At 44.5% G+C, this 18,763-nt stretch overlaps 1 long non-coding RNA gene across 3 annotated transcripts in view; it reads left to right on the top strand.

The window, feature by feature from the left end:
* Positions 1–18,763, top strand: part of LOC143444009 (uncharacterized) — a 58,779-nt gene that overhangs the window by 12,399 nt on the left and 27,617 nt on the right. Inside the window, exon 2 of one of the 3 annotated variants that reach the window (XR_013113471.1) lies at positions 2,503–2,673. The exons of the other annotated variants lie outside the window; for them this stretch is intronic. This is a non-coding gene — a long non-coding RNA (uncharacterized LOC143444009). The remainder of the gene's footprint in view (positions 1–2,502; positions 2,674–18,763) is intronic. 3 annotated transcript variants of the gene reach the window in all.

Below are 18,763 nucleotides of genomic sequence, written 5' to 3'. Positions count from 1 at the left end.
TGACTTTAACTTTAACTTTAAACCTTAAGTTTAAACTGTAAACTTTAAAAGACACGTGTTGTATCTTTTCTCTATAAACATAGGCAGATCAAAAATTTTCAAACTCTCGGTTGAACTACCAACTGTAGCCAATGGAATATTGGCAGTTTAACTATGTTTTTAAGCCTCTTTTGTAATATTAGAGTATACCCATATTTTTGAGAAACAAAACCAATCTTTAACGATGTAAGCAATCTATTTTCTCTAAAATCAACACCAAGTAGATTACCTTTATGTTATAAAGTTTTGCTGCCACAAAACAAAGTGTAAAATTTAATGGAAAACTTGTAGCATTGTATAACTCAGGCTGCTGGCAGGTGTTCTGTGAAACAGGGCAACCAAGTAACACTCAATAGCTGTAAACAATAGCAGCACTGCAGAATTTGAATGTACTGGCATGGGAACAGGCCAAGATCTAACTATGGCCCATAGTGGTATACTTATCCCCAAATCGAACATCAGTATCAGGAGAATCAGAGCCGTCATCTTGCAATCTAGCTTCATTCTTCACAATCTGCACCAGCCGCGTAGGGACCCAATTTGAATTGTCTTCACCTGTGGAATAAACACAAACAGCTCCCCTCCCTGGCCATGGTGGGGGCCTATCGAGTCCCTGACCTTGGAGAAGGGCCGAAGCAAGTCCTGCCTTAGTGAGGAGGCCTCCCAGGCCGCAACAGGCTCTCAGCCAGTCTTGTAGCCCCTTGTTCCTACAAGGGACAATGGCTGCACAGCATTCAGCTGTGGCATTTTCAAAGATCATCTGTTCTATCACTGGCATTGCTTGCTCTGGTTCCCCAAAGATTCTGCCATAAAGTGGGGTCCTTTTGTCCTCCACTCTCTCTCCACCAGCCAGTGGAGGGTCCTTAACCTTAACAGGCTCTGCAGTAGCCCTTGTTTCTTTTGAGTACTCTCTCTTTTTACCAGACTCCTGGATCTGCTTCTTTTGTCCAGGCCTTCTTGCCTGCTTCCCCTTTCCAGGCTCCTTGGCCTGATCTTTTTCTCCAGGATCCTTGGCCTGATCCCCAGGCTCCTTGGCCTGATGCCGGCTAACACGCTCTGGTTCTGGTATGCTAGGGTGGCCCTCTTCTGAAACCTCTTGACTTGCACTAATAGCTGAAAGCAAAAGCAATGCAAACAAAAGGCTAGCTAGTGGAGCGGCGGCGGTGAGTGAAAGTCCGCTCGCAATGAAGGCTTCCACCCCAGGCATATCTCTCAGAGATGTACCTCGTTCCTGTAGTCTTTTAACCCGCCCCAAAACTTGGGGGGTCTCTGCTGCGCCTTGAAGATCCGGGTTCGGCACCAGATGTTCCGTGCCCCTCCGTGTCCCCTTCACCTGCGGAAGAGACACGTGAGGCGGTGTTCAGGTGGTTACTACAGCGAGGCTTTATTCTTGTATATGCAGAAGCGGAAAGACCCAAAGCCTGGAAAAGGCACTGCTTATATACACCCTAGAGTGACGTGTTCACTTCTGATTGGCTGTTCACTCATTACCCATAATACGCCCCAGGATGGGCAGTGACTTTGGCGCGCTTTTTGCCTTTTGCACCTGCGCAGTCAGTTGTTTACTAGTGGGAGGACAGGATGCCTGCGCCATCTTATAATGGCGAATGTTGTCATGCTCACGCGGCTCCCAATATCCCCTTACTTTTGTAGGGTAGGTAAACAATTAGGTTCCACAGTCCCTTCAGATAGCAACCATGGAGCAGTGGTTTAAATCACAGCCTGTGAAGACATTGCAGAGTCAAAGCACAATCACATTGCTGTAACAAATGCTTAAATATGGGGAAGGATCAACCACAGATAAGAGAGTTCAGGCACCTGTTAGCAGGTGCTCAGGCAAGCTTTTAACTGGGAGGACTCACTGGAAGTAAATGTGACTCAAACTCTCCAACCCATTTGTTTCCATGGATGCCCATTGGACTCACTGGGAGCATTTAATGATACCAGCAGGGTTTGAGGGTCACCCTCTGACATTATCATGTGACTGGCCTAAGACTAGATTTAAGTATTTATGCTTTTAGACTTTCCATAAAGATACAAAGGATAACTTCTGTATCATTTCAAGTAGTTTTCCTTAGAAGGGGTCACATACTGTACAATACAGTACAGTACAGGCCAGTCTGGAACTTACTGTGTAGTCCAGGCTGGTCTTAAATGCACAGAAATCCTGCTATCTCAGCCTTCACAGTGATGGGCTTACTAGATTGCACCACCATGCCTAGGTCATGATCCTACTCATGAACAATCCCTAAATCAGCCAAATCCATAGAGACAGAGAGTAGAATGTTGGACACCAGAGACTTGGGGATGATGGACATAGACATCATTGTTCGGGAAGTGTGGCATTACCCTTAGGAATACACAAGACATATGGCACCCAGACCAAGTGCCCAATATAGTTACCTAGATGAATCTAGCAGAAAAACAATCTTCCCACCCACATAAAAGCCTTTCTTCCCCAAGACCCTTGTAGGTTTTGGCTGTCAGGAGTGCTCTTTAAGACTAAAGAGCAAGAGAAGATACCAAAAAGAAAGAATGTTCCCTCAGACATGGGGACCATGTCAATTGACCAGGCCGTGGTCAAAAGTGGGTTACTTCTGACCAGATCTGACTGAGATCTTCATGTGGCAGAAGGTAAGGGGCACCTGAAAGCCTACACCAGATTCTATTGGCAGATCTTGAGAGAGCTACATGAGACCCCACTAATTTTGACCAAGGCACGTGAGGTTAAGCAGGGATCAGATGAGTTGCTCACAGCTTTTCTAGAATAGCTTACAGAGACATTCTGTCAGTATAGACAAGGCTATTAGATACCAGAAAAAAGCTTCAGAGGTTAGATGGACTACAAGATAAGTCATTAAAAGGTTTAGTGTGAGTTGCTGAGGAAGTCTACCATATCAGGGAGAAAGAAAAAGAACAGAGAAAGAAAAAGAAAGAAGATAAAAGAGAGATGAGGAAAAAGAAAGGTGACAGGAAAGGAATTTACAGAAAATCTTGGCTATAGTAGTTAAGAGAAGGTAGAAAAAAGAGACTCCAATCAAAGGGAGATAGAAAACTCCTTGAAAAAGACCAGTGTGCACATTGCAAGTAAAGGAGCCAGTTGCTGAGCCTGAGAGTGCCCTAACAAATAGAATCCAGGGTCAGGAAATCTCAGGCCTTGAGGAAAACACCCCCAAATGGTGAAGGTATTAGCTCTGTGTGAAGACAGTGATTGGGGTATGTTGAGAACTGCACTAGCCCATGTTTGGGCGGCAAAAATGTCAGGAACCACACTAGCCCACGTTTGGGCGGCAAAAATGTTGAGGCCCAAGCTGCCCCACTTTGGGCGGCCAAAAATGTTGAGGCCCTCTCCACTCCATGCTTGGCAGCCACTGTTTCCCAGCCCAAGCTGTCGCTCCAGTCTGTGGGTCAGGGTTCAGCAAGAGAGAGAGAGTGAGGACGGTCTCGAAGAATGGAGACCAGAGTGCGATTCAATCCTGTTTATTCTTCAGTCTCTCTTCCTAGTCCAAGTCCCAAGTCTTGAGTTCCTAGTTCCTAGTTCTTAGTTGTACTCATTCTAGTTCCTAGTTGTATTCCTCTATTTCTTCTGTCTGTCTCTGCCTTTTATATGTCTCACTTCTAATCCCTGCCTTTAGGTCACGCCTTTAAGTCATGCCCTTAGGTCTTGTCTCTAAATCTGATCTCTAAGTCACACCTTTAGTCACACACCTTTAGTCTTACACACCCAGGGTATCTAAACCAAGATGTTATCAGAATGTGCTCAGCTGTTGTAGGCTGATGTAAAACAAGTGTCGTGTCAGGGTATATGGCTCAAGATGGCTGCAAAGCTGATAGCCACTTTCTGCTAAAAGTCAGCTCCCAACAGGGGTAGACGGGGCATGGACCCACCCAACTCTTGGTGGACACAGAGCCTCAACATTTGGTTCTCCTCCAAGACGATGGCCCCATTTCCAAGAAAAGATCTTGGTTCCAAAGAGCCACTGATACCAAAATATATTCATGGACTACCTGAAAATTGGTGAACCAAGAAATGGACTGGGTATCCCATTCAATTATGGTCATCCCAGACTGTCCTTACCCTCTGTTGGGTCGAGACTTACTCCTCAGGATGGAGGCCCAGATATACTCCTACTCGATGGGCTGCAACTAACTGGCCCAAAAGGAGAACCCACGGGTAGAGGAAACACTTCTCCTACTGACTCATGCCGGGAGCCAAGACAACCTGCTTTACAAGAAGGGAGCAGTTTTCTCCAGGCTAGTAAGAGACAAACCAGTGCTGCTGTGGTGGACTGCACAAATGTCACCTGGGCTGAACTTCTACTCTCCACCCATGAGCTCATTGGCACAGAAAGCAGCCTTAGAACTTGGGGCCACCAAGAAAATCAACATCTACATGGACAACAGGTATGCCTTTGCCACAGCCCATGTCCACAGGGCTATGATACCAAGAGAGAGGACTGCTCACATTAGAAGAAATCTTAGATCTCTTGGATGCTCTGATGAAGCCAGCAACTGTGAGTATTCATTGCCCAGGACACCAGAAGGGAGGAGACTCAGTGACCCGAGGCAATAACCAGACAGATCAAGTGACTTAAAAATGGCTATACAAGAGCCTGTCCCAGTTATGGGCCTACAAGAGACATTCACTGGAAATTGAGACTAGATTAAGGGATGGCCTCAATTAAAACACACAGAAAAAGAAAGGACCCAGATTGCTAGCCATTCTGCCAACTATTACCTAGATAAAAAGGGGCAATGGTGCACACCAGAAGAGAAAACTATACTCCCTAGAAAACAAACAAACAAACAAAAAGACTGACTAGGCTAAAGGCACAGATAGACTCTTGAAAAATAAGCACATCCAAGCAGTCCAGAGATCTAAGGTGTATAATGAACCTCAGGTTTGGGGCCAGAGAGATAGTAAGATTTTAGAAGAAATCTTCCCAAAGTTTTGAGTGCCAGAGATAATTAGATCAGAAAACAATCTTGCTTTTGTTTCTAAGGAAAGTCAGAAATTGTCAGAGATATTGGGGACTAATTGGAAGCTCCATTGTTTGTACTGTCCCGAGAGCTCAGAGCAGGTAAAAAGAATGCACAGAACCCTAAAAAGAGATCTTAACTAAATTGCCCTCAGAAACTGGTGTTGGCTGGGGGTTGTCCCTTGTCCCATCTCTGTTCCAAACCCAGAATGCCCCTCTTGTGTGGGACCCAAACTACCTTTATACTCCAGCTCTTGACTCACCCCCTTTCCTCAGAAATGACTTTTCAGGCTACCCCTCAAGTGAAAGATCACCTGCTGTTCTACAAGGCCAAAGAGCAACAGACCTTGACTCCTTAGATATCCCCACCCTAGAGACACAAGGGTAGAGATTACCCAAATGTCAGAGATAAGAGACTTTTGAATCTAAACCATGTCCCAGAAGCAACCTTAAAGGGTGGGCCTTAGAATAAATGACAGCTTGTTATTCCAGGATTGAAATCACCCTCAAGAAAACAGGGAAATGTAGGACTTTTGGGTCTCAGTTTGAATTTAAGATTAAAAGGATCCCACTGCCCCAGGTCACATCCTGGGAGGGGCATGTTCCTTAGTCAGAGGACACTTGCTGAGTTAACATTCAGAAGAGGAAGGGAGATGCTGATTAACATTCCTCAGATCACAGGGAAGGGAACCCACCTGTGGGTGGGGACACATTCCAGATGGGAGGTGGTCAGAAAGCCAGACCCTAAATGTAATAAACCTGGGCAAACGGAAGAAAGTAATGTGTGAATCTGGAACCTGAGTCAGCCTTCGTGGTTGCCCTCCTGTGTTCTGTATAAGAACCACTCCCAGCCTTTCTTTGGGGCTCTCTTGCTGGCTTTTGAGAGAGTCCTGGTGCACCAGAATCATTAAACTTCATGTTGCAGCGAATCCGCTGTCCGTGTGTGATTCTGGGAGAGCACATCCCCTGGTTTGGATATTAAAATCCAACATTCCAACAGCAGCAACCAGGTATGCTCCTCCCCACAGTTATCTGGCAATAGCCAGGTAGGCCTGACCCACTATAATTGGGGTTGCATACCCCCTCCTCTCTCTCTTGATCTCTTGTTCCGTTCTTGTCCTCTTGGGCTCTTCCCTTCCCCTGTAGAGTGAAAAATTATAAAGGCCATTTTATGAAATATGTGTAGATTTTTTGCCTTAGACCTGAGCAGGAAAAGTGCAGATTCCAGAACGAGGAACTGAAAATAAGATTTCAGGCCTTCACTACCCCAGGGCACATTTGGGGTGAAGGACATTGCCCCTGAATCAGAGGACACTTGCTGGATTACATTCCTCAAGCCTCAGGCAGCAGGCCCACCTGTGTGTGTGTGAGGGGGGCCCGAAGCAGGAAGACACATTCCTGACCATAAAAAAATACAAGCCATCTAGGTGGGGCTGTGACTGGAGGAAGTGAGAAATACTTTGTAATGAAGGTATAGGGGACAGTGACTTGGTAAGACTACATTTTTGAGAAAAATGTTTGTACTGAGTAATTTCCATGGCTATTAACCTTTCAGGGTGGGTTTCTCTGGAATGTTTCACTATTCTTATGTTATGTATCCTTGGCAACCCCTCACACCCTCCCCACTCCCCTGGTTTGTGGTTTTCCTCTTTAAAAGACCCCTTAACCCGTCACTCGGGGCCAAACCTTGTTCTTGAGAGAGAGCTTATGGTTTGACCACTGGCCAACTTCCCTAATAAAGCCTCTGCTGATTGCATCCAGGTATGGTTTCTTGTGATCTTTGGGTGGTCATGATTTCCTGAGACTTAAGGAAGGGTGTCCCGAGTATGGGGGTCTTCACCCCATCCCCTTCCCACTCTCTCCACGTGCTCATGGCTGGCCTCTACTTCTCTACTTTCTCTCTCTGCCTCTACAAGCATCTACTACCCTCTTAACACTCCTTAACATGCCCTGAATAAATGCTGGTCCTCCAGGGGGAAGGGATGCCTTGATATGGGCCAACTAAGACCTCCCATTCCCCCATACCTCACTACACCCTAATAGAACATATTCTTCTTTTCCTTTATCTTTTTATAAATACATCACTATAAGCTGAACTTTTGTTTTTAAAAAGCCACTTAGGAAGACCATGTGACCAGGGGTCAGTTGACAAGGAAAAGGGAATGAAAGGAATAAGAGCAGGTACTGTATGAAGGTGACTGAGATCCATTGTGCACACATATGAAGGTGTCATAACCAAGTCCATTGCCCTGGATAACGGACACATACTGGGAAGAATATAGTATCTTGTTTTGTTCTTTGAGACAGGGTCATTCACAGAGTTCTGACTGTTGTAGAACTCACTATGCACACCAGGCTGGCCTTGAACTCACAGAGAACTGCCAGTCTCTGCCTTCTGAGTGCTGGGATTAAAGGTATTTTTTAAAAAGAGAGGCAGAAGAATAGAACAGAAAGAGGAGAATATTACTGTGGTGAGATCTCCCACAAGGGGGAAAGGTCAAGCTTGTGGTTCAGTTTCAGAGTGCCCTGGGGAGTGCCTTGGCTCGCCCCCTGCCACAAGTCAAGAGCTGTACTTTGCAGAAGCTGCTGCAACCACAGGACTGGAGTCCTTGCCATCCAGCAAAGTGAACCCTTTACCTGGGCTGCTTCTGTGCTTGGGAGTGGTACTGATTCCAAAGTTCTACACAACATTCTCAAGCCCAATTCCATGTAGCCCTCACATGTTGGGAGAAGAGAGAAAGATTCTCTCTCAAATTAGTTCTCAAAATTGTAATTCCAAATGGACTGCTGGAAAGCACGTGATACATTAAGCATGTGAGAGAAAAAAAAGGGGGCAAAATGAATAGAAGCTGTGGCCCACAGAATCATGGCTGAGCATTGCAGCTGCTGGGCTTATTTGATATAGGCTAAGTGAAGTGATGCTGACTGTGTCCATGGTGACAAAGGCTGAATTTACATTTTAATGTGAGGTTATGGAAAATTAGAAAGCAACATTGGAGGGTGTGTGTGTGTGTGTGTGTGTGTTTAATGAGCTCCCTAGATATAGAACTGTAAACAGTGCAGCAGCCAACAAAGAATTCAATACAAGAGTTAACATTCAGCCAAAGGGACCATTCAGAATGCAGACTAGAGAGGCATAAAGACACCAAGTGCAGGATGGTAAGGTGACTGACATCTGTCACCCCATTGATCTGAAGGGCTGACTCAACTCCTGTGGGTCTGGTCTCCTGAAGCCTCCTGGGTGCATGGCTGTGCTTATGGAAGTGCTTGGAGGGTCTTTGCACCAAGAAGAAGGGCACCAGATCCTTCCCCTCACCCCAGAAGGCTGCTGGTTCAGACCTGAAGCTCCTCCCAAGTCTCTCGGTTCTGTGAAGCACACCTGTGTCCTCTAGTGGGAAGATTTTTAACTTCTCTGAAGTTCTGCTACAGATCTTCTCCCTGCTGGAGGATCTCACTGGGTGGTCCTCAACTCAGTGGATCTGGAGCCTGGGGCTCAATGAGGCAGGGGCAGACTTGCAGGAGTCAGGCTTCAGTCAGACACAGCTGTGAGCACCCTAAAGTCACATCTGTCTTCTCTGCCATGCTGTCCCTCTGTCAGTCATCTCCTTCCACACAGACTGCTGCTGGGTCTTTCCACTCTCCTGAGGGTATGCAAGGGTACAAAATTTCCAGGCTGTGTCACCAGCAGCTTCACTTACTGGAAATCCTCTACTTCTAAGAAACACGGAGTTGCCCACAAAAATTTGTGAGGAAATAATGGAAGGTGGTGGTGGATGGGATTGAAGGTAATATTTAAAATTGGTCCTAAGTCCTGAATAGTTTCTAGACCAGGAGGATGGAACCAGGAGGTCAGACTTGAGAGTCTGTGTAGATACATGCAGACTAAGTTCATCAAACCAGCACATCATACTGGATTGGGCCTGAGGCAGTACCTGACCAGGATCCTCAATTAACTTATAATACCCCAGGTGTATTTTAGCTAGTGACCAATTCATAACCTGCCTCCTGGCTGGTCTCTGCAAGGCTTCCTTAAAACCAGTGGGGTGGAGAGATGACTCAGAGGTTAAGAGCACTGACTGCACTTCCAGAGGTCCTGAGTTCAAATCCCAGCAACCACATGGTGGCTCACAACCATCTGTAATGAGATCTGATGCCCTCTTCTGGTGTGTCTGAAGACAGCTCCAGTGTATTCATATATAATAAACAAATAAATCTTTTTTTAAAAAACAGTAAATTTTTTAAAACTCCAAGAGGTCACCCAGGATAAACAAGAAAACCTACCTTACAAATGTCCTGTTACAATACACTAATTTAGACCCTGAGGACCCACAAAGTAAACAACTCCTGATGACCTACTCTCTTCCCAAAGCTATTCCAACATTAAGGCCAACCTCAGATGCTTGGAGAAGGTACACCTAACTCTACAGGCCGAAGTCTTGCTGTTGGCCTTTAAAGTATACCACGAGAGAGATGAAAAGGCCCACAGACAAAGGCTGGTAAAGGGTGCACAACCAGCTCTTGCCACTACTCAGACTTTCTGACCTTCTAAGACTCAGGAGACACCGGGCCCCTGTTTCAAATGTGGTCAAAGAGTCACTGGTGCCCTATCCCCCACAAGCCACCAAGGCCATTCACAAAGTGCCATCAAGAGGGACATTGAGCTGTTGATTGCCCTTATGCGGCTCAAGACAGAAGAACATCACTCCCAGATCATCCTCCAGCCAACTGAAGGGGACTGACCTCCTCTGACCCGGCTACTTCCAAAACCACCAAGGAGCCTAGGATGGTCATTATAGTAACTGGGCACCTCATCTCTGTCCTCTTGGACACTGGGGCCACTTAATTGGTCCTGACAGGGTTTTGGAGATTCACCCTTCACTCTCATTTTCCTATTGTTTAAGTCCCTTACCAACCTTACCAGACCCCACCACTTAGTTGCATTTTTAGGAGTGTTCCTTTCACCCATTCCTTTTTGGTAGCACCAATGTGTCCTGTCACCTTATTGGAAAGGGATCTTCCAGCTAAACTGGCAGCCTCTATTTCCTTTGCTCCCTCCATTCACCTAAACCCAAAGTTAACAGCAACCCCTCTCCTCTTTCTTCTAGCCACCCCACTTACTAACTCTAACATTTTCTTTCCTTTCCTTTCCCAGCCTCTCAGGTAGACCCCCGAGTCTGGAATGTTCAGAATACCTCTGTTGCTAAACAACATTCTCCTGTTGTTGTCTGATTACACTCTCCTGTTGTTCCTACTGGTACATCACCCAAGTTCAATACCCCCCCTCTCCTGAGCCTCAGGACCCTCAAGTCCCATAAAATGGATGACTCTATTTTCTCCAAGGGAAATAACTGAGCCAATGAGGCAGCTAGAGCTGCAGCTCTTAGGGGCCTAGTCTAGTCTCTCCCTGCCCAGGATATTCTTGCCCTACAACCTACATTCCCCTTCTCAGTCCCTGACACTGATCAAACTCTCAGCCCCTGATACCGGTCAATCTCTGTCCTATCTTCACCAGCTCTTTCATGCTAACATCCAGCATTATTTTGTTTAAAAAAAAAATCTACAGCCTACTCCTGAGGACTTATATTTCTTAAAATCTATTACTGCCTCTTGCAAAATCTGTCAGATGTCAGACTCCAACTCCAGATATCCTAGCACCCCTTTTCCTAACCATCAGGCTAGAGGTTCCCTTCCTGGAACCAACTGTCAACTTGACTTTTTCCACATGCCAATGGTCAAGCATGCCACATACCTCTTGGTCTTGGTGGACACCTTGGGGTAGGTAGAGGTATTCCCAAACAACAACAAAAGGTCTCAGACAGTCTCTCATCTCCTCCTTTGAGACATCCTTCCCCAATTTGGAGTCCAAACCTTTTTCCAGTCAGACAATGGTCCCAAATTTACTTCCCAGGTTTCTCAAACTCTATCTAAAACCATCAGAATGCCCTGGCATATTTATATTTCCTATCACTCCCAGTCTTCAGGAAAGGTAGAAGATCTAATTGTTTCATAAAAATTTTTCTTGTCAAACTGTCACAGATGCTTCACCTTGATTGGGTAAAACTCTTCCCCCTGACTCTTTTTAACTTATGGGCCAAGTGACCTCTTTCCATCACACCTTTCAAACTCATGTATAGACATCCAGTCCTAACTCCTGGTCTTTCACCCAAATGCTCCCACATCCCTGATCATCTACTTACCCCATTACTATGTCACCTCCGCTCTTTCCTATGGAACTTTGTTGATCACCATCTTCAAAGGTGACACGCTGTTCCCTGCTCCTGCCTGTCAACATTGGAGAATGAGTTCTTCTCTTTCCTCCAGATAATTGACCCTCATCTCTCTCTCCTAAATGACAGGGCCCTTTCAAGGTAATCTTCATGATGTCTTTCTCACTGGGTCCACATGTCTCACCTCAAACATTGCACCTCTCCAACTCAAAATGACGCTTTTTCCTACACATCGACCTCAACAGACCCCGCTCTCTTAAGAGGACTCCAGGACCACCCACCTTGTCCCCAATCCTAGAAAAATAAGACTCCACTCTGGGAGCAGTTCTCAACACCACTGCATTACATATGAGCTTCGCATCCTCCCCCTGCTGTTCATTTCCATCCAGGGCAGCCCTTTTATCTTGATATCAAAGGTTTGAGAAACCCCCACTGATAACAGTCTTTCCAAATAGGGTCAGGAAACTGCTCCATAGCAGGAGGCCAGGAGCCAATCCAAATTGCTGTCACCACTATATCTACCACTCCATCCAAATACATCTTTTTGTATGCTTCCTCTTTGACCAGACAAAAGATGATTGTAAAAAATGGCCAGACAAATATGGCTGCCCATATAGTCTTGCCAGATACATATGCTAGGGTCATCTCATCTATCAACAATGCAAGACCTTCTTCTTCTTCTGTATTCAACACCCAGTGAAATCCCAGGTGGGATGGATAAGCTCTCTTAAAAACCAATCCTGGTCCCCATTGAGGACTGTTCACATCCAGACATGTTTCAATTGCCCAATCTTTAGGAATTGGAAAAATAGGAGAAGTAATCAAACACTCCTCTAAGGTCCTTACTTTCTTGACATACCCCTCATAAATGGTACTAATTTGTCATTTTGTCTTCAGCTTGAGATTCTGACCTCAGCCCACCACCTCTTTAATGTCACCCAACCTGGCCGCTTTAAATATTGCTGGCTATGTGTTTCCCTGAAACTAACTCACAATTACCACTTACCACTTCTCCAGTGACCCTGCAAAGTAACCTCACCTCACGTTTCATCAGCTGCCTCAACTCTGGTGATGCCATGACCCCATACCTTTTCTCTATCACTCTTTATTTGGCATAGCAGATTGTTTCAAGACATTCTGTAGGAACACTAAGCTCCTTAGACTGCAACAGAACCATAGCCCTCATCTCTGCACAGTGCCCTGCAGCCCAAAACCTGTCAATTCTCTTTGGTACTCAGGTATATCATCATCTACTTGCCAGGTGGCTAGGAGTTTGTACATTCATGTTCCTTTTTCCTAAATTACAAGTAATCCATGGAGAAGAGCCTCTACCAATCCTGGTTGTAGATTCAATACCACCAGCCCAACATAACAAGAGGGCAGTTCAAATCGTACCACTCCTAGCTACTGTGGAAATAACTCTCTCCCATTGCCTTTCCTAAAAGAACACATAAACCTGATACCTCAGGCATGGGCTAAAAAATAATCCTCCAGGTCTGGCCTCTCACTTGCCTCCTGTTCTGGTAGGTCTGAAAGCTACTACTAAGCCCTATCAGGGTGAGGCCATCTAGGGAATCAGGCCCCACATTAATAGCCTTCACGATCATGGGTTCCTGATTCCCTCTCCTTCTCCCTGGAACATACCTGTGCTGTCAATTAAAAAACTTGGAAGACAAAATTATAGATAAGCACAAGACCTAAAAGAGGTAAACAAAAGGGTAGATGATATCCACCCAGCAGTTTCAAATCCATATATACTCTTGACATCCCTACCACCTGACAGACAAATTTATACAGCCTTCAACTTGAAAGGTGCTTTCTTCAGCATTCCCCTAGATAAGAACAGCTAGACACTTTTGCCTTTGAATGGCAAGACCTGGAGAATGGATTCAGCAAACAGATGACTTGGACAACACTGCCACACAGATTTAAAAACTCTCCTGCCATTTTTGATGAGGCTCTCCACCAGGACCTACATGAGTACAGGCAGACTATGCTGTTGCAGCCCAAGCTGCCTCACGCTTGGGCACCAAAAATGTAGGAAACCGCTCTGCCCCAAGCTTGGGGGCCAAAATGTCAGGGATCACTCTATCAATGTTAGAGCCTGCACTGCCCCAAGCTGCTCAGGTCTGTGGGTCGGAGTTCAACAAGAGAAAGAGTGAGGACGGTCTCGAGGAATGGAGACCAGACAGAGTGTGATTCAATCCTGTTTATTCTTCAGTCTCTCTTCTTCTCTCCAAGTCCCTAGTTCCTAGTCCCCAGTGCCTCCAAGTTCCAAGTTCTTTCTCCAAGTGCCAAGTGCCTAATTCTCTGTTGCTTTCTTCTGTCTCATGTCTAATAATAATTTCTTCTGTCTACCTCTCGCCTTTTATATGTCTCACTTGTAAGCCACACCTCTAAGTCATGCCCTTAGGTCTTATCTCTAAGTCACACCTTAAGTCATGGCTCTAAATCACACCTTTAAGTCTCACACACCCAAGGGAAGATCCTGGGTATCTAAAACAAGATGCTATCAGAGTGTGCTCAGCTGTCGTAGGCTGTTGTAATCAAGTCTCTTGTCAGGGTATATGGCTCAAGATGGCTGCAAGGGTGATAGCCTCCTTCTGTCGGCTTCCCACACTATGCCACATGTTTCTTTGCTCTAGTATGTGGATGATTTGCTTTTAACTAACTGATGTTGACTCTTGAATGGAAGCAACCAGGTATCTTCTAGAAACACTGCAAGGACTTGGGAATAAGGTCTCAGTCAAGAAGGCTCAAATCTGTGTATCTGAAGTGACCTTCTTTGGTTTCCAGCTCAAGGTGGTCAAGGAAGCCTTTTTCAAGCCCATAAAAAACCATCCTAGCCATCCTGACACCTAAGACCAGGTGTGAAGTACAAGAATTCCTGGGATCAGTCGGTTTTTCTGGATACTAGGTTTTGCAGAGATAGCTAAACCACTGTATAAGGCCACGGGGTTGCGGGTGGGCAGGAAGAAACTTTCATATGGACAAATGAAAATGAGAAATCTTTCCAAGAATTGAAATTAGCACTGTTATCTGCCCCAGCTCTGGCTCTGCCTGATGTGACTAAGACCTTCCATTTGTTTGTGGATGAAAGTCCAGGCATTACCAAGGGGTACTGACATAAATCTTGGGCCCCTGGAAACCAGTAGCCTACCTGTGTAAGCAATTGGACCCAGTAGCTGTAGGGTGGCCAAACTGCTTGAGGATTATAGTGGCTACTGCACTGCTAACTAAAGTTGCAGGTAAATTAAGTTTGGGACAGCCTCTAACCACAACCACCCATCATGTCATAAAGGGCATTCTCAAGAGCCCCTTTACTGTTGGATTTTAAATGCCCAGCTAATTTCCTATCAGTCTCTATTGCTTAACCACATCTGAGTATCCTTGGCCACTAGTACCTCACTGAACTCTGCCACCCAGCTATCTATTCTGGACTTGGGAATCCCACCAATACATGACTGCTTTGAAACCCTTCAACATGTACATGAAACCCAGCCAGACCCAACTGGTAGGCCCTGGCTTAGTGAAGATTTCACCATGGACATTCATGGAAACAGCTACATGGAAGACAGCAACAAGTATGCAGTGCCAGGAGTGATGTATTTGCATAAGACATTCTGGACAGCTCCTTTCTCAAGTGGGACATCAGCCCAAAGGATAGAATTAATAACCCTTATTGTGGCACTTAAATCAGGCAAAGACAAGGTGGTTAATATCTACACTGATAGTTAATTCACATTTTCCAGTGTGCATATTATGGGGTACTATATCATGAAAGGTGACAATTGACTTTAGAATGAAAGACAATTAAAAACAAACAGGAGATCGTAGATATCCTAGCTGCTCTATGGCTCCCAAAGAAATTGGGAAATCATACACTGTCCCTGACATCAACAGGGACAGACCCCAGAGACCATTGGTAATTATAAAGCAGATTTCTGGCTAGTAAGGCCACCAAACTGCCTCTCCTACATTTGCCAGTGACCTTCCCAGACCTGATCCTACCTAAACATACAACCTACTCCAAAGAAAACTACCAGGCTCACCAACTCCTACCTAATATGTACACAAAGGATGGATGCCAACATACAACAGATAGAAGAAAGATTTTACCAAAAACTTTGGGCAGAACTTTTGCTCAAAATCTCTATGCCACCACACATCTTGGAATAAATAAGATGAAAAGATTAATATCTAAAAAGTTTTTTTTTTATCACAAGGCTACACAAGGAATTACAAGACATTGTTACTAGATGTCATTCTTGTCAATTGACAGTCCCAGGTCCAAAAATAACACATGCTAAAAGAGAAAGAGGAATCTCCTCAGGAGTCTATTGGTAAATAGACTTCACTGAGATAAAACCAGGAAAATTTGGTTGCAAATATATTTTAGTATTTATAGATTTCTTCTCAGGATGGACTGAAGCATTCCCTACTAAGAAGGAAACTAATCAAACTGTAAGTAAAAAATTCATCAAGGAAATAATATCTCCATTTGGAACTCCTGCAGACTTGAAATCTGACAATTTAAAAATGTACTAAGTACAAGGCTAACAGTGTAACAGATGAACTGCTCTTAGGACAAGATAAATTTTATGCATTCCTGGCAGGAACAGGGTCCACATGCACTCAATATTGTGGTGATCATAATTGCCTTCATTGGGTATGTGAAACATGGGCCCAGAGATGGAAATGGACTGTGATCCTTATACTGATATAGAGCTCATTTGTAATTCAGATTGTAAGATTCCGAAGACTTGTAATCCCTTGGTTATGACTCTCAAATCTTGGAACATTTTCTCTCCCTATGCTGACTGGAGAATTGAATACATCTGGGGATTCAAAACTTATATAATAGGACTAGACCCTGGAATGATTTTTATGATCCAATGATTGGCAAAACCCAGTTTTCCATGCCTAATGGGACCTCTGGCACAAATACCAAAACCCTGGGCCCAGGGACAAATATTACCACTATCACCCCAGGCATTTCCTCAGATCAGGCCACCTTCTCAGATTGTGCTCCATCCTTTTGAGGTCCCTGAGATCCTTTATTACATGGGGTTCCTTAGTCACCACCATAGAAGCCACGTTCAAGTGGCTTAATGCTTCTAGACCAAATATGACTAAGGATTGCTGCGTTTGTTTAGCTCTAAGCCCCCTGAATATATAGGAATAGCTACTATTGACCCTTAGACCTTCCAACTTTTCAAATTACACTGACACCTATCCTTGGGAGACTTCCATCTCCTTGCTGGACATACAAGGAAATGGTACTTGTGTTAGGTCTTATAAATATCCACTGACAACATCACTCTATTCAGGTGGTTCACTCTATTCAAGCTAATAATGTATATATGATAAACTTGTCTGATTCCCTTAGAATAATAAAGACTAATCTTCTAACAGCACTCAAAGGCACTTGATTTGCATGGACCACAGGCTTTTCTCTTTGTCAATCTGTGGCTCATTTCACAAATAAGCAAGAGCCTAAATTATGTATGCATCTTCATGTGGAACCACAAACCTAATTTTATGGAGGGACATTAGGGTGGGATCACATGGATCTTTCTCCTAGCCCTCCCTCTAGGAGGGCTGTGCCCTTTTTAATGCCAATGTTGACTGGGATGAGTATTGTAGGATCAACAGGAATAGGAACCACTGTTCTAGTTACAGAGAAACAGAATTTCCAGATGTTAAGTGAGCAGGTAGATAAAGATCTGGCTCAATTACATTCAGCCATCTCATTTTTAGAACAAGCAGACTCCTTAGCTTAAGTGGTCATGCAAAACAGACAAGCATTAGACTTGCTGTTCATTGGGAAAGAGAATTATGTATGGCCCTAGGGGAGCACTGTCTTTTCCATGCCAATCATTCTAGGGTAATTAGAAACACTTTGGCAGAAGTTAAAGCCAGCCTCCTCAATAAGGAACAGGACAGACAACAAAATATGAATTGGTTTGAAAGATTATTCAATTGGTCTTCTTGCTTAACATTCCTAATTACTGCCTTAATAGGCCCTTGTGTGTTCTACTGTTAATTCTAACCTGTGGCCCATGTCTTATCAATGACCTCAAATCCTGCATCTGGAAAAGGATCTAAACAGTTAAACTCATAGTTTAAAATTCACTATGGTTATTTAAAGAACAAAAATTTGACTCTAAGTTGCAAGCTCAAGAGGGAATGATGTGGTCTGACATAACTGTAGCCATTTTGTAAGTAGACTCCATTTTGCTCACAAGTTGAAATTAAGTTCATCCACTTTTTAAGAATTATCTTTAAGTGTCACTAAAAAATGTTATCAATAGCCAAGAAGTTATGGTTTAATTACTTATTGCTTTAGAAACCTGGTCCTAGCTGCTTGGAAGACAGTCTTCTCCTGTTTGCCTTCAGAACAAAACAAAGAAGTCTCAGGCCCACCTAAATGCTGCCATGCATCCTGCCATAATAATGGACTAAGCCCTCTGAACCTGTAAGCCAACCCAAATTAAATGATGTCCTCTATAAGAGTTGCCTTGTTTAGGGTGTCTCTTCATAGAAATGAAAACACTAAAACAATGTCTTTAATCTTAGGAGACAGAGGTGAGCAGATCTGAGTTCAAGGCCATCCTGGAACACAGCAAGTTTCAATTAAAGAAAAGCTTAAGTCCAAGTGTGGTGGTACTGCCTTTAATACCATCATTCAAGAGACAGACTCATGTAGATCTATGAGTTCAAGGTCAACCTACAAAGAAAGTTTCCAGAACAGCCAAGCTTAGGCAGTGAAGGGGTTGAAAAACAGAAATCTGGTGATAATGTAATAGAATAAGCCCTACTCTAGCTCCAGCAAGCATCAGAACTCAGCAGCTTGGTCATAAGGCTCATTTGCTTTAGTGTCGAGAATAGAAGGGGCTACTGGGACAACTGATGCTGGTTAGCTACTGCTAAGAAATTAGTGGTGATTAAGAAGAGACTAGCACTTACTGGGGTGAAAACTTCTGGAAAGTGTTTTCTGAGAGCACAAATAAGCTATATCATATCTATGTATGATAGATAAGTTTTGATCTCATACTGCAGCCAGACATTCTTAATGGGTAATAACCAGCCAAGGTTGTACTGGTTTTGAAGGCATGGAGAGCAGCTAAGGTTGGGAGTCCACGGGTGAAGGTGTACCCTCACTTGAAGTTAAAAGGCCAAGACTTGAAGGGGTCATGCAAAAAATTGAGGATTGGCATCATGAAGAGTGTCTACGAGAGGTTATTGGTGAAGCCTTGTAGCCACCTGTGGCCATGGATCAACTGGGTTCACCTGAAAGGGGGGCTTGAAATGAAAGGGGGATGGAGGGTGAAAAGAGATGAAGCCAAGACAAACTTCTCTGATTAAGGCTCAAACCTTTAATGTTCAGCTCTCAATTTAAAGGGGGAGCCCCACCAAAACCCTTTCTTGTTTCAGCTGGAGATGGGTGGGGAAACCCATCCTTGGTCACTGCCACAGAGGGGTGGAGGAACCCATTCTTTGTCACAGCCAGAGATG

Source organism: Arvicanthis niloticus, chromosome 12 (genome assembly GCF_011762505.2).
Source record: "Arvicanthis niloticus isolate mArvNil1 chromosome 12, mArvNil1.pat.X, whole genome shotgun sequence".
NCBI lineage: Eukaryota > Metazoa > Chordata > Mammalia > Rodentia > Muridae > Arvicanthis > Arvicanthis niloticus.
Note: the sequence above shows the minus strand (reverse complement) of the source record. Positions and strands in the feature narration are given on the sequence as shown.